General features: G+C 47.5%; 1 protein-coding gene across 1 annotated transcript in view; it reads right to left on the reverse strand.

The window, feature by feature from the left end:
• SPTBN1 (spectrin beta, non-erythrocytic 1) overlaps positions 1 to 13,356 on the reverse strand; it is a 298,238-nt gene extending 284,882 nt beyond the window's left edge. Inside the window, exon 1 of the mRNA XM_075339341.1 lies at positions 13,217 to 13,356. The gene's annotated coding sequence lies outside the window, so the exon portion shown is untranslated. The remainder of the gene's footprint in view (positions 1 to 13,216) is intronic.
• Positions 13,357 to 13,783: the final 427 nt, after the last annotated feature.

Here is a 13,783-nt window from a genome sequence, read left to right on the forward strand (position 1 = left end):
GGTGCTCGCTCATCCCTAATAACCAAGCTCTCGAGCATGGCGGTGCTCGCTCATCCCTAATACCAAGCTCTCGAGCATGGTGGTGCTCGCTCATCCCTAATACCGAGCGCTCGAGCATGGCGGTGCTCGCTCATCCCCAATACCGAGCGCTCGAGCATGGCGGTGCTCGCTCATCTTTAATACCGAGCGCTCGAGCATGGTGGTGCTCGCTCATCCCTAATACTGAGCGCTCGAGCATAGTGGTGCTCGCTCATCACAACTAATAAAGCTAAACGCTAAAAACAGGGAGAAAAGAAAAAAATAGTTTACAAAAATGCTTAAGAATACAACTACAAATATGGTTAAAAAGAAAATTAAATAAAAGAATTAGTGACATTTCCTGACACTGTTTTCATTAAAAACAATCATTGTTTTTGCCCACCTGAAGAAAAGAAATATCATGTGAACATACTCCTACAGCTCTGTACTACTTTGTGGTGTAAAGGACATGCAAGTTCACATGGTAGCATAAAGCCCACTATAACCAATTAACTTACCATTAATAAAGAATAAATACTCAGACACATGACATTTGGATAAAAATGGCCGTGGTGTTTTATTATTGGTAACTTGATAAATTAAATTCACCATATTATTGAAATTCAATAACCATAAAATTCCATAAATACCACCATAAAGTACCATTAACCACTTATAAAACCACAATCCACCCAACATAGTTGGGCGATTTTTTCCCAAACGGCCGAGTATTAACAATACGAGGCCCCCCCCAAACACCGCAGCCATTTTTCTATCATATTCTGGATACCCACATTAAAAATGTCCAGACCAACGTCAGAGAGATGTACCCCATCAGACCTGTACAGGCCAACCGTAAAACCTTCCAGATCACTATGGCGATATGAGAAGTCGCCCAAACTAACAAAAAATTTTGCCATGTCGCGATTGACACGTTTCCTTATTTTTTCCAAAAAGGCAAGCTGGCCATTCCAAACCAGTCTCGGAACAATTTCAGAAAAAATCAATGCTGAATAAGGAAAAAGATTCTTTAATAACGCAAAATCTCTGCGGAAATTAGATAACAAGTCCAAAGTCTTTATTTTACCCAAGTCATTCCCTCCAATGTGTAAAATTATAAGGTCAGGATACGGATGAGTCAACAGCATACCTTTTAAGGTGCCAAGTAAATTAGAAAATTTCAGACCCCTTATACCGTACCAAAAAACATTTATCAGTTCATACTGAAAAGATAAGTTTTCTGTGTAACTTCTACAAGCCGCTCTCCTCTGCGCCCAGTGTATAAACGAATGGCCTACAAGCCAAATCACCATTGGGCCTAGAATTGGAGAGAGACAGAATAAATTAATTATAATAAATTCGGGCGTATATACAACTGATAGCGTTTTGACGCCCATCTGCCAATTTTACCAATTCTTTTTCCCGAGAGGCCAGCTCTTGCTGCCTCGGTTGCCGCCCCGATCCGAAAAGAATGTGATGAGAAGTTGGAGCTATCTAGCTGCAACTTAACCATACATTTTTTTTAATATTGCATTAAATTGAAACTTAGTGGCAGGCGAACCGTCTACATGTAAAAACAACAAACCCGGGGTATCCCCCCGTACAGTAAGCCATTTACATAAATTGGTGACGGGGCATATACATGAATCCCATAAAGGACGCAACTTCACAGAACACCCTTTACCAAGTTGATCCATTTTGGACCTACTAATAAATAACACCGCACAAGAGTCAGATACATAAACATCCTTTCTATATAAACCCGAGGTGTTGTACCGACTATGGGACAACAACTCACTAATTCTGAGTGCTGCGAAGAAACAAAGCACAAAAGCTGCACGAAATAAACATAACTCAAAATTGTTAAAACAAACTTCACTCAACATAAACCATAATCTTTCTAAGAGATTCACGGATATAGGCCTGCGGCGATCAGGCACAACACAACCTTTTTTACAACCCTTTAGCGCCTGCCGAACCACAAATAAGCTTAATAGAGACTCCTCACCATATAATTTTAAGAAAAAAAGAAATTCCACAAAATGTTTTATACAAAAAATTATAACGATAACCTAAACCAACATAAAAATTCAAAAAACCAAGTGCTGTCGACACATCACACTTGCGGGGAACCAGATTCCTGGAATCACAAAATTGATTCCATGCCAACCAAGCAGCCGAGTATGCCTTCCAAGTCCCTGGTGCAATAGAATTTTTAATGGAATCTGCTACTAATCCAAAATTGCCTCCCACAACTGGGACGGGCATGCAGTCAAAAGGGGATCCATCTTTCCTGAACTCTTCCTGAATTCCTCTAACCGCTGAGAAGAGAGGTAAAAAACGGAAGCATTATTGCACTCAGGAGCAAAACGAGCCTTCAACCAAATATTCCACTTCAGACACAATAGAACCAATCTGCGCAACACACCACCCAGAAACCTACACTTCACCACCAAGGTGTTCAAAGCAAAAACCAAACCTTGACAATGCGATATGAGTATAATCCTCCTATTCGCTAGTTCCTTACCCCAAATATGCACTGAAACAAAAACCGGAAAAAGCTCCAATAACACCTGCTTCTCCAGCAAACCTTCCGACAACCAAGATGAAGGCCATGAAGAAAAGCACCAGTGTGTACGAAAAATCGTACCGAACCCCACTTCCTTAGACACCCCTGTAAACCAAAGGAGATCCTGAGACAACATAAAATCCTGTTGAACGCAGCTAATCCCGTTGAAACTTTCTAAAAATTCATACCAAATTCTTAAATCCTTCCTCATCTCCCACGAAATTCTAATGTGTGAACCTGAACACCTAACACCCTTAGTTGCATCATACAAACGTCTGGAAAACACTCTCCCCATTGGCAGAATTCTTAATGCAAAGTTCAAACCACCCAGCAGAGATTGGAGCTCTCGCAGGGTACACTTTTTCTTCACTAAAAAACTCGCAATACAGCCTTTTAACTTCGTAATCTTCTGGCCAGGGAGCCTCAATTCCATTTTTTGTGAATCCAGAACAATCCCTAAAAACTCAAGCTCCGTACAAGGGAAAACAGTTTTATCCTGAGCTAACGGCACCCCAAAAAACTTCATCAAACCCAAAAATTTATTTAGCAATTGCAAACAACGTCCTGACCTACCAACAAAAAGGAAATCGTCCAAATAATGTAACATACCCCCCTCTGAAAACCCCTCTTGAACTGCCCAATGCAAAAACGTGGAAAAGGACTCAAAAAAATAACATGATAAAGAAAAACCCATAGGGAGGCACCTGTCAAAATAAAAAGAGCCCTCAAAACAAAAACCCAAAGAATTAAAACCCAAGGGGTTAATTGGCAGAAGCCGGAAGGCAGACTTGATATCAGATTTGGCCAGGAAACAATCCGGGCCAAACTTCCGTAGCAAATCCACAGCCTCATCAAAGGATGTGTAACTCACCGAAGATGCATTAGGATCAATAGCATCATTCAGTGAGCTACCTGCTGGATAAGACAGGTGATGTATGATCCTAAAAGAATTAACCTCCTTCTTGGGGACAACCCCCAAAGGTGATATCCTAAAATTTGTAAACGGAGGAAATTCAAAAGGACCAGACACCATGCCTAACAACAGCTCTTTTTCAATATGTGCCCTGACTACCTCCTTATGGCTATCAACTGATTGTAAATTCCTAGTTACATTACAACCTATACCTTCAAAAGAAGGTACAGGAAAACCTGCCTGAAACCCACTACGAACCAGAGCTGCCTTCGGCCTGTCTGGAAAACGGTCTAGCCACGGGAGCATTCCTTCCAGGCTCACTGGAGTCTGAGCCTTTGAAAAACTGCTCCCTAACACCAGATGGCTGTACCGTGGACTGACCATGCTTTTTAAAACATTTAAACAAGGGGTGAGCCCCGCCACAAAACGAGCACTCATGGCGAAAGCGACAGGTACCCTGCCACTTGCACGAGGACTCATTGAATGCAAAGCACACCCCCCTTTTTGAATTGACATTCACCTGCTGTCTGTGAGGGTTCTGTCGCTGAGGCAGCATTAAATTCAGCCATAACCCGACATCCTTAACACCCCACTTGACAGCAGGGTGAACCGCCAACTTCTGCCTGAAAGACTCATCGTAATTCAGCCACGCTAAGCCACCGAAATTACGATAAGCCTCCAGAATACAATCTTGGTGCTGAAACAAACCACTACACAATTTAGGAAACTTCTCCCCAAGAACTGCAGCATAAATGGAGAAAGCCTGTAACCATGAATAAAATGATTTAAAATTTTTCTTTCGTTCTTGTTTTCCATCCGGTTTCTCCACTTTATGCTGCAGTTCCCTAGCAACCGGTAACAGAGAAAAGATCTCTACATATTCTTGTCTCCAAATCTTTTCCTTAAGGGAAGCACTGAGATGAAAACCCAAAGGGGAAACATCACATGTCAGTGCTTCCTTTAAATGAGACTCTGCCACCCCAGGGAACCTGTCCTGAATAGAAACTTCAGCAACAGGTGCCTGGGGTAGCACTACATGGCCCCCAAGCAGTTCAGACAAAGTCCTAATGACCATGTCCTTTACACAATTAACATTGGGTGCTCCAGCAAGGGGGCTCTCACCATGTCCTCCGCTCCCGGGTCCATCCAACGCGCTGTACTGGGGTTGACGACCTCCGCTCGCTGCGACGTCCTCTTCGGATTCTTCTGTCGAGCTCCAGACCTGCGTCGCCGCCGCCAAAGCCCCAGCTGAGCTCTTTTGCAATGGGGCTGGCGGCGCGTACAGGCCCGTGAGCGACCCAGGATCTCCGCTATACCCGGCCACAACAGCCGGAGCGGAACTCCCGACGGCGACTTCCGGGATAATCGCCCGCCGAGCCTTCTGGGAGTCGCGCCCTGATGACGCGGCCAAATCTCGTCGGCTTCTTGGGCGGTCTCGCGATGCTCCGGACCCTCCTCTCGCCAGAACTCCCGCCTCTCGCGATGTCTCCAGCGTCTTCCTCCCATCGCCGCGCCGACCGCGAGCAGATGCCGACCTCTTCCTCCCTCCGCCGGACCGCTGAGAACATGATGCAGGCGGTGAGTAGACGTCGCTCTTCTTCCTCTTCTTCCGCAGGGATCTCCGGACGTCTTCTCCTTCTCCGGGCCGCAGAAGTTCTTCCCTCCGCGCAGGAACGCCGGCGAGATCCGAAGCTGGATCCAGGACCACTTCGGCGGCTTCGTTCACCGGCGCCAGACACCTCTTCAGCCACTCCTCGCCGACCGCTGCGCCGACCCGAGCCATCATCTTCTCCAGGAGGGACTCCATCTGGATTCTTCTTTCTTCACAGCTGGAAACTGACACAGCTGGCTCACAGCTGGCTCCTTATAAAGGCAAGTCTCCTGCATATTTACCTCTGTCCACCAATGACAGACTTTAAAATTGGCGCGCAGCAGGCTGACCAATCACACAGCCTGCTCGCGTTACTCACAGGGGGCAGATTAACCCCATAAATTCCCATCATAACAACTTCCATTACCACCACGCAGCAGGCTGACCAATCACAGCAGCCTGCTCGTGTTACCACATGAAGGGAATTAACCCTTCATTCCCCATACTGAATTTGGCACCGCTCAATGCCACAACTTAAACTTGAAACACCTATAAACATACTGTCAGGGGGCCCATGCCACCATGTAATCACCAGGCTATACGCTGCTGGTGATTATACATTCTGTTCTAATAAACGGACTGTTCAACAAACTATCGATGACGGCTCATGAAAATGTCTGAACTAATGGTACATTTATATGTGCAGGTTCGGTCCAGACACTGCATCATTAACGAGCATCAATCGACTACGCTCAAAGATGGGGACAGAAGGATCACATACAAGATTGTTCTGTTCCTCTTGCAGCATGGCGTCATTGGCAGCATGTCCTCTGTACACCAGGCAATGTGAGGCCAATAATTAATTTGCTGCGGCATAACTTAGATGTCTGGTAACTATTTAGTTACCATACAACTAAGCGCTTTGCTCATGGTAAGGCGATCGCTGGCATGTCTACATCATCCTTGCTCATAGTAGGGCGATGGCAGGTATGGTTCCACCATCCTTGCTCATAGTAGGGTGATCGCAGGTATGGTTCCATCATCCTTGCTCATAGTAGGGCGATTGCCGGCATGATTCCACCATCCTTGCTCATCATAGGGCGATCACCGGTATGGTTATGTGGCGCCCTGGCCTAGCCAGGTCGTCACAGATAACACACAAACACCCCACCCCCAGTAGACAGGGATACCAGCCAAACACAAAACCCTTGTTGCCTCCCTCCAGTGTCTGATGTCCAGACCAGGTGGGGCGGAGCCAAGCGGTTGGCCCCCGCCAACCGAGGAGTTCACAGGCTTGGAGGCGGGAAAAGTGACAATGAGTAGTGGGAGTTTGAAGAGTGAGGAGTGAACACTTGGGCGTCTGGGTTTGTGGCCCAGGCACCAACAGTAAGGTTGGCAGACGGTGGTGGCCGTCTGCAAGAATGGTGAAGCAACGCGGAACCGTAGGACCGGGGTCGGGCGACGGCCCGCCGGTACCGACCGGGGAGCGAAGTGAAGCCAGCACACACAGGCAGGGCCATCAGACCCAGACCAGGCTTGGAGCCGCCGACAATAGTCAAATCCGAATGTGACTGGAACCCCAGGGGCTTCCTAACAGCAAAAGTCCCGATTGAAGGCAACCGCCCACACCGTGAAGGTATACAGCTACCGCCTACGGCTAGAGACCCAAGGGCCAGCGCCTGCGGGCAAACGGGCTCCTGTGGAACGCATACATTGGGGAGCGGACTACCGTTGGGGATCCATAGTAGTCAAACGAGAACATCAAGGTGCAGGGAAAGACAGCCCCCATCACCTGTCCGGGGAGAGACACTGCAGCCGGCTGCGGGACCCGTCCATCCAGCCGTTTGGTTTACCGAGGACTTTGTACCTTTCTTGCTGAGTACACCCGTGCCATCCGGCACCGCGCCGCTCTGTCCCTGCAACCCTGCACCTCACCAACCCTGCCTCCCCGTCACACCATCGGGCCCCGGGACCACCGACCCCTACCCACGGAGGGGGAGAACAACATCCCAGCTGCTCCCTACCATCGCTCCCGGGATCCCCATCACCAGCAGCGGTGGTGCCCATCTTCACCACGACCCGTGGGTGGCGTCACGGACTAAATCCCCCAAACCAAACACACCTTTCACTCACGGGCGAGGAGCACCGCTCGAGTCCCCGCATCCGGCCCACCGCTCGAGCCACCGAGCAGCATCAGCAGCGCCGGACCCGAGCGTTAGCGAGAGCGCAGCAGCGGCTGCGTCCTCCCCGCCCGCGACAGTTACACCATCCTTGATCATGGTAGGGCGATTGCCGGTATGGTTACACCATCCTTGCTCATAGTAGGGTGATTACTGGTATGGTTACACACCCTTGCTCATAGTAGGACGATCGCTGGTATGGTTACACACCCTTGCTCATAGTAGGGCAATTGCTGGCATGGTTACACACCCTTGCTCATGGTAGGTGGATTAACAGCATGTTTTAACCATCGGATAATCAGCAAACATGTGTTCCGCATTATTTACAGGTCTAAGTGCCCCCTAAGGCCTGTGTAGGAGCCATACACATCCGTAGGCAAGAAGCTCACATGCCAGTTTTGAAGCAATTTTTAGAGCCATCCTGAAGGAAAGTCATAGTACAAGTCCTTTCTTAATATCATCAATGCCATTTACTGTAGACCTGATCCTTCCACATACCCTGAAGAAAAAAAAACCTGCATGAAAACAAGCCTGGTTGCCAATAGCAACTGATCACAGTGTAGGTTTCATTTTGGGATAGCAGAATACAAAATGGAAGCTGGGCCCTGACTGGTTTCTATGGACAACAAGGCCATATTTTTCTTACAGACAGTTTGATCAATGTCCCCCCCCCATGTGCGATGTCAGAAACCAGGCCTAAGATGACATGAGCTTTTCTTCGTCTTCCTGGGCGACTATTGATCCCAAAATTGGTTGCCATGAGCATAATTACCACTTCAAAACACGATCATTACTAAATGGCCGACATCTAATGAATAATATAGCAGCCACGTCATTTCCAAAGCAAATGCGTCTTCCAATATCCCGTAAAGAAACTTCATTTATAAGCCGGAGACCCGCGAGATATTTGATAGTTTTAGGCTCTGTGCGCACTGGGAAGTGGAATTTTCTTGAGAAAATTCCGCATGCCCTCAAAGATTACCGCACCCGCGGTAAAAAACCGCGGGAAACCGCACCCGAAAACAGCATGCGGTTTGCCGCGGTTTTACCGCGGTATTATTCGCGGTATTGCCGCGGTTTTGCCGCGTGCGGGTTGGGATGTGCTTTATTGCATTCAATGCAATAAAGCACATTGAAGAAAAAAAAAAAAAAAAAAGTCATTTAATTCTGAGAGTAGATAGACAGAAGAATAGATAGAGGGATAGATAGATAGACAGAGGGATAGATAGATAGAGAGATAGATGACAGATCGCTGCATTTCCCACGGTCGGCAGTGAGTTCACATTACCGGCCGTGGGAAATGACCGGTAACTACCTCTGCTGCTTTCATTCAGCGCTGTGTCTGTGACAGTCGCGGCTGGATGGAAGCAGCGCTGGACGTCGGACCTGGATTACGCCGGAGCTTTGTTTGGGGGGGGTTAATAAAATGGTGAACGAGGCTTGTTTGTTTTATTTAAAATAAAGGATTTTTCGGTGTCTGTGTTTTTTTTCACTTTACTTACGGGTTGATCATGTCAGCTGTCACATAGACGCTGCCATGATCAAGCCTGGGGTTAATGGCGGTGGTCCCCCATCACCATTAAACCCTTGTATTACCTTGCCACCACTGCTACACGGTGGCAAGAAGAGCCGAGGACACGCCGGTGCTGCCGCATAATGCATGCGACAGTGCCGGGGCAGCTGCGGCTGATATTCTCGGCGGCCGGAGGGGGAGTGAGGCGGGGGACATTATCCCTGCCCCTCTCCCTCCCCAGCCTGAGAATACCGGGCCGCCGCTGTGTGCTTACCTCGGCTGGAAGGTAAATATGCAGCGGAGCCCACGTTCTTTTTTTTCTATATTTCCGTTTTCTTTCTATGTGTGTTCTATGTGTCTGTGTCTATGTGTTCTATGTCTGTGTGTGTGTGATCTGTGTGTGTGTTTACTCTGCTCCGCTTCCTCTTCCTGTAATGACATCACTTCCCTGCAAAACCGCAAGCAAGTGATGCACATTACCGGAGGTAAACCGCAAAATACCGCAGGGAATAACGCAGGAAAACGCAGTGAACCGCACAGAATTTGCTGCCTGCGTTATTCCCTGCGGGATTTCATGATTAACATTGAGTCAATGGAGTAAAATCCCGCAGCGATGTGCGGAAAAGAAGTGACATGCACTTGTTTTTGCTGCGGGATTCCCGCAGCAAAACATGCAGCTGTCAAATTCCGCCCAGTGCGCACAGGATTTTTTTTCTCCATAGGATTTGCTGGTGATTCACTGCAGAGATGTTATGAACATTTTCTGCAGCGAAACATGCAGCAAATCCGCGGCAAAATCCGCGAAAAATCCGGTAAGTGCGCACATAGCCTTAGAAAGAAAAACCTTGAGCATTTATCCAGTCAGCAGCGTCCAAGGAAATAGACAAATCCAATGCTAATCCACGATATGGGGCGTCCATTGTGCAAAGTAGAAATCCTGACTGAAATCTTCAACTGAAGATGAATGTTTTCAAGGTTTAGAGAAATTTAAAAGTGCGGTAAAAATAAGATTTTAACGAAGACTAAACGATACATTAATAATTACAACCTGTATGCAGGGTTCATTACTGAATAAAATGGATTTTTTTCTGGTGCAAAAACATTGCTCATTCACCTCAAAATAATTACCTGTGAAAACAAAGGTTATGCAAAAAACCCGATTTATCTGCAAAAATGCGCTATTTTTCAGTATGTGGGGGGGATGGGTCCTTCCACATGATTTAGGTATAACAGAGTAAGGCTATGCACACGGAGTCTATTGAAAAAAAGACACTGAATATAGGCTTGGAAGACTCTTCTCATTCATTAAAAGGGAATCGGTCAGCAGGTTTTTGCCACCTAATCAGATAGCAGCATGATGTAGGTGCAGAGATCCTGATTCCAGTGATGTGTCACTTACTTGGCTGCTTAGTGTAGTTTTGACAAAAATCACTGTTTAATCAGATTACCGTTAGAGGACTACTTGGCGTGCTGCCTGGTAGTTCAGAATATTCATGAGCTCTGTATAAGGCCAGAACACATTTGCGAGTGACTCGCGTGAGTCTCGCATCGGCATCACTTGGCACGGCCTGCCGCTCTCTGGACAGGAGTATCTTAGCTGCATAGAAATACATGCAGCAGATTCGCTCCTGTCAGAAGAGTGTGCGGCCACGCCGGGTGATGTCGATGTGAGACTTGCGCGAGTAACTCACGTGTGATTCTGGCCTAACTGCTGGAGAAAACATTGATTTTATCAAAATGACAGTAAACTGCTCAGTAAGTGACACATCGCTGGACTCAGGGTCTTCGGCTCTACATTATGCTGCTGTCAGATGGAAGAGCAAAAAGCTGGTGACAAATTCCCTTTAATTTATCCCTATTATAAAACCGTTGCATATTCAGTCTTTTAAGCATTTTTTTCCCCACTTTAGGTTGTGATAAACACCCGTCAAGACACAAAGTGCATGTCACCTCTTAAAAGAGGCTGCTAATGGAATCCAATCCAAAATAGTCACTGACAATCAAAAGGCTGCAAAAAAAAAAAAAAAAAAAAACTTTCTAAAGAAAACTTTTCACTTGAAAACACGTAGTTTTTGAGACTAATAACCATTCCTCAACATCACCAGGCACTTCCTAGATTTTTTTAAACAATTTAGCAAGCTCCCCCATTATCATCCAAGGGGGGGGGGATCCTGCAAATTCCAACAGCATACCTGAAAGCCGGTGCTACATTTTTTTACTATTCATTTTTCATTGGACAAGTATTGAAACATATCCATCCTATATCACACAAAGACAGTATGTCAATACAGACTAAAATCTGGTCAGATAATGTAGACACCAATAATTTTGAATATAATAAACATATTGAAAACAGATGTAAATGTAAAGCCAAAATGAGCCATAAATCAGTTACATAACGGTATTGCTCAGACCGGCGGGTTCGCCCATGGGTGCACCCCCATTGGTGGAGTCATTTAGGTAATTTTTAAAAAGCTGGTATAGATTATGGCCACTGTCAATCCAGGACTAGTATCCGGGCTAGTGAGACCAAAGATGAAAAAAAAATTAAAATTAAAATTGAGATGCCATGGGCTGTACTATATTTAGTAGTAAATTTTCCAAAATGCAGTTCTTGTGCACCTCATCCTCGCTTACAGATGCCATGGAAGTTTTGCCAGGAATTCCATACATCCTGCCACGCCTGAGAACTATTCCGCACATCCACCATGGACGGACGCACAGCCCCTGACATTCCTGCCATACACCAGAAGCAGGTGCAGAATTCCTAAGAGGTTGCGAGTTGGTGGCGTCCAGTAGTTCCTCTGAGATATTGGTGCAATTAGCTCTAACTTCGCACCTTGTCAACGATAATTGCACTAAGTTATGTCAGACATCAAGACGTTTGATGGGACTTTCTACATAATTAGATATTTAAACAAAGAGCCAATGGAAAATGGAATCATAGAACATGAACGTATCCGCATATCCTCCAACCCACAAGAACTAGCGACTGCGACTAACTGGCAAAGACTAATCTAGAAAGAGCAAATCACCTCTATCAGAAAATAAAGTGGTGAATGTCCTAGACCTTAGGGCTGAACGCATTTCCAACTGACCGCATTAAATCTGCAGAACTGTAATTAACCACCCCCACTGCCTTCATTACAGGACAAGCAATGGGCTGCACACATTAGAGCAAGTGCACAGAGTCCCAATATATTACAGCAGTAAATCAAGTGAATGTTCACCAACTGGGCACAGCTTGATGGCGGGAGGAGGGGGTTATTGGCTATAAACATCCTCCCATCCTTGGGTGGGGTTGTACTGGGTATAACCAGTAGATGCCCATGTGAGCTGCAACCAACACACGGGGTTTGTCAGTTTGCTGCATAGTGCTGCATCATCCTCAGCATCCGCGCATGGAAAGCCTCACACTGCATTGGATTTCAGACACCCAGGTGGCTCCTTCCCAGACAAATACTTTGGAGGATTTATAGATACAGCGCCAGGAAAGATGCCATCCTGACCATCAGCAGGACACTGTATAAGAGGCTCCAGGGTAGGGTACATGTACACACAGTGCCAGGGAGATGTCACCCTGTGCATGCCAAGGGAGAAGAGCATTAGGATATCTACTATCCACCTGTACAAGGAGAAAACTGCAATAAGGAATAAAAGCAAGACACCTAGGATTAAAATAGGGAAAAATAAAACCTGCTGGGGGTAGGGGACAAGAAAACCAAGGGGTAAAAAGCAAAGTGGTGACAATCCAACAGTGACACTGACCTGTTAGAATAATAATATATATTATATACACACAGCCCTAACTACTTCCCCACTGCTTATATAACACTATGATCAGGCACAGATGTGTAAGACTATACAAGCACACACTGCATATATCACACATACACAAGCGCGCACACTGCACGTATCACACATACACAAGCGTGCACACTGCACGTATCACACATACACAAGCGTGCACACTGCACGTATCACACATACACAAGCACACACACTGCACGTATCACACATACACAAGCACATACATACATACATCCATGCATGCACCCAAGACCACGCCTGTACCGTTATCCCTGCTCTCCTGACACTTGTACGTTTGATTACTACACCCAGGGGGGCACCACAGCCCCTGCCCAGGGGGGCTCCTACTGCGATCGGTCACCCCACAAGCCCCTCCTTGGCCCCTTATTCCCTTCCCATGTGTAAGCAGCCTACAGCAGAGGAGGGCGCTTGTTGTGCTGCAATGATGCAGACTGCAGCCAGGAGCATCCAGCCCTCCCCGTGCTTTCCTCCTAATACCAGATACAGTATGGATGCGGCGTGATCCAGGTCTACAGCGCGAAGCCCCCCTGTATCCCCCCGCCACCATCCTCCCATCAATCCAATGCAGCAGCGCAGTAATAACAGAGGCAGGGGCCATTACCTGGAATGCACTGGAGTGTGGAGCCTGCAGGATGGCAGCCGCCTGAGCTCCGAGCAGGGATGAAATGAAGGGAGTGGACTGGAGGAATCCGCAGCCTCAGACACAGCAACAGCTGCACTGATTCTTCCCGGAGAGGGGCGGGGAGAGCCAGCGCCACAGCGACCTCTGCAGGAGGCCGGGAGCACAGCAGCCACCCTGCCCTGCTCAGATGCAGGCTCCGCCCTCCCCTGCTCATCATCACCATCAGCAGCAGCAGAGCAGCTCCACCCATCCCCCTCTCTGCCAGGACACTGGCACAGCAGCGCTGCCACCCATCCCCCTCTCTGCCAGGACACTGGCACAGCAGCGCTGCCACCCATCCCCCTCTCTGCCAGGACACTGGCACAGCAGCGCTGCCACCCATCCCCCTCTCTGCCAGGACACTGGCACAGCAGCGCTGCCACCCATCCCCCTCTCTGCCAGGACACTGGCACAGCAGCGCTGCCACCCATCCCCCTCTCTGCCAGGGCACTGGGCTGGCATCACATCCATTCATGCCCAGCTCACCATGATCCTGCAGGGAACATG

Source organism: Anomaloglossus baeobatrachus, chromosome 3, assembly GCF_048569485.1.
Source record: "Anomaloglossus baeobatrachus isolate aAnoBae1 chromosome 3, aAnoBae1.hap1, whole genome shotgun sequence".
Classification (NCBI taxonomy): Eukaryota; Metazoa; Chordata; class Amphibia; order Anura; family Aromobatidae; genus Anomaloglossus; species Anomaloglossus baeobatrachus.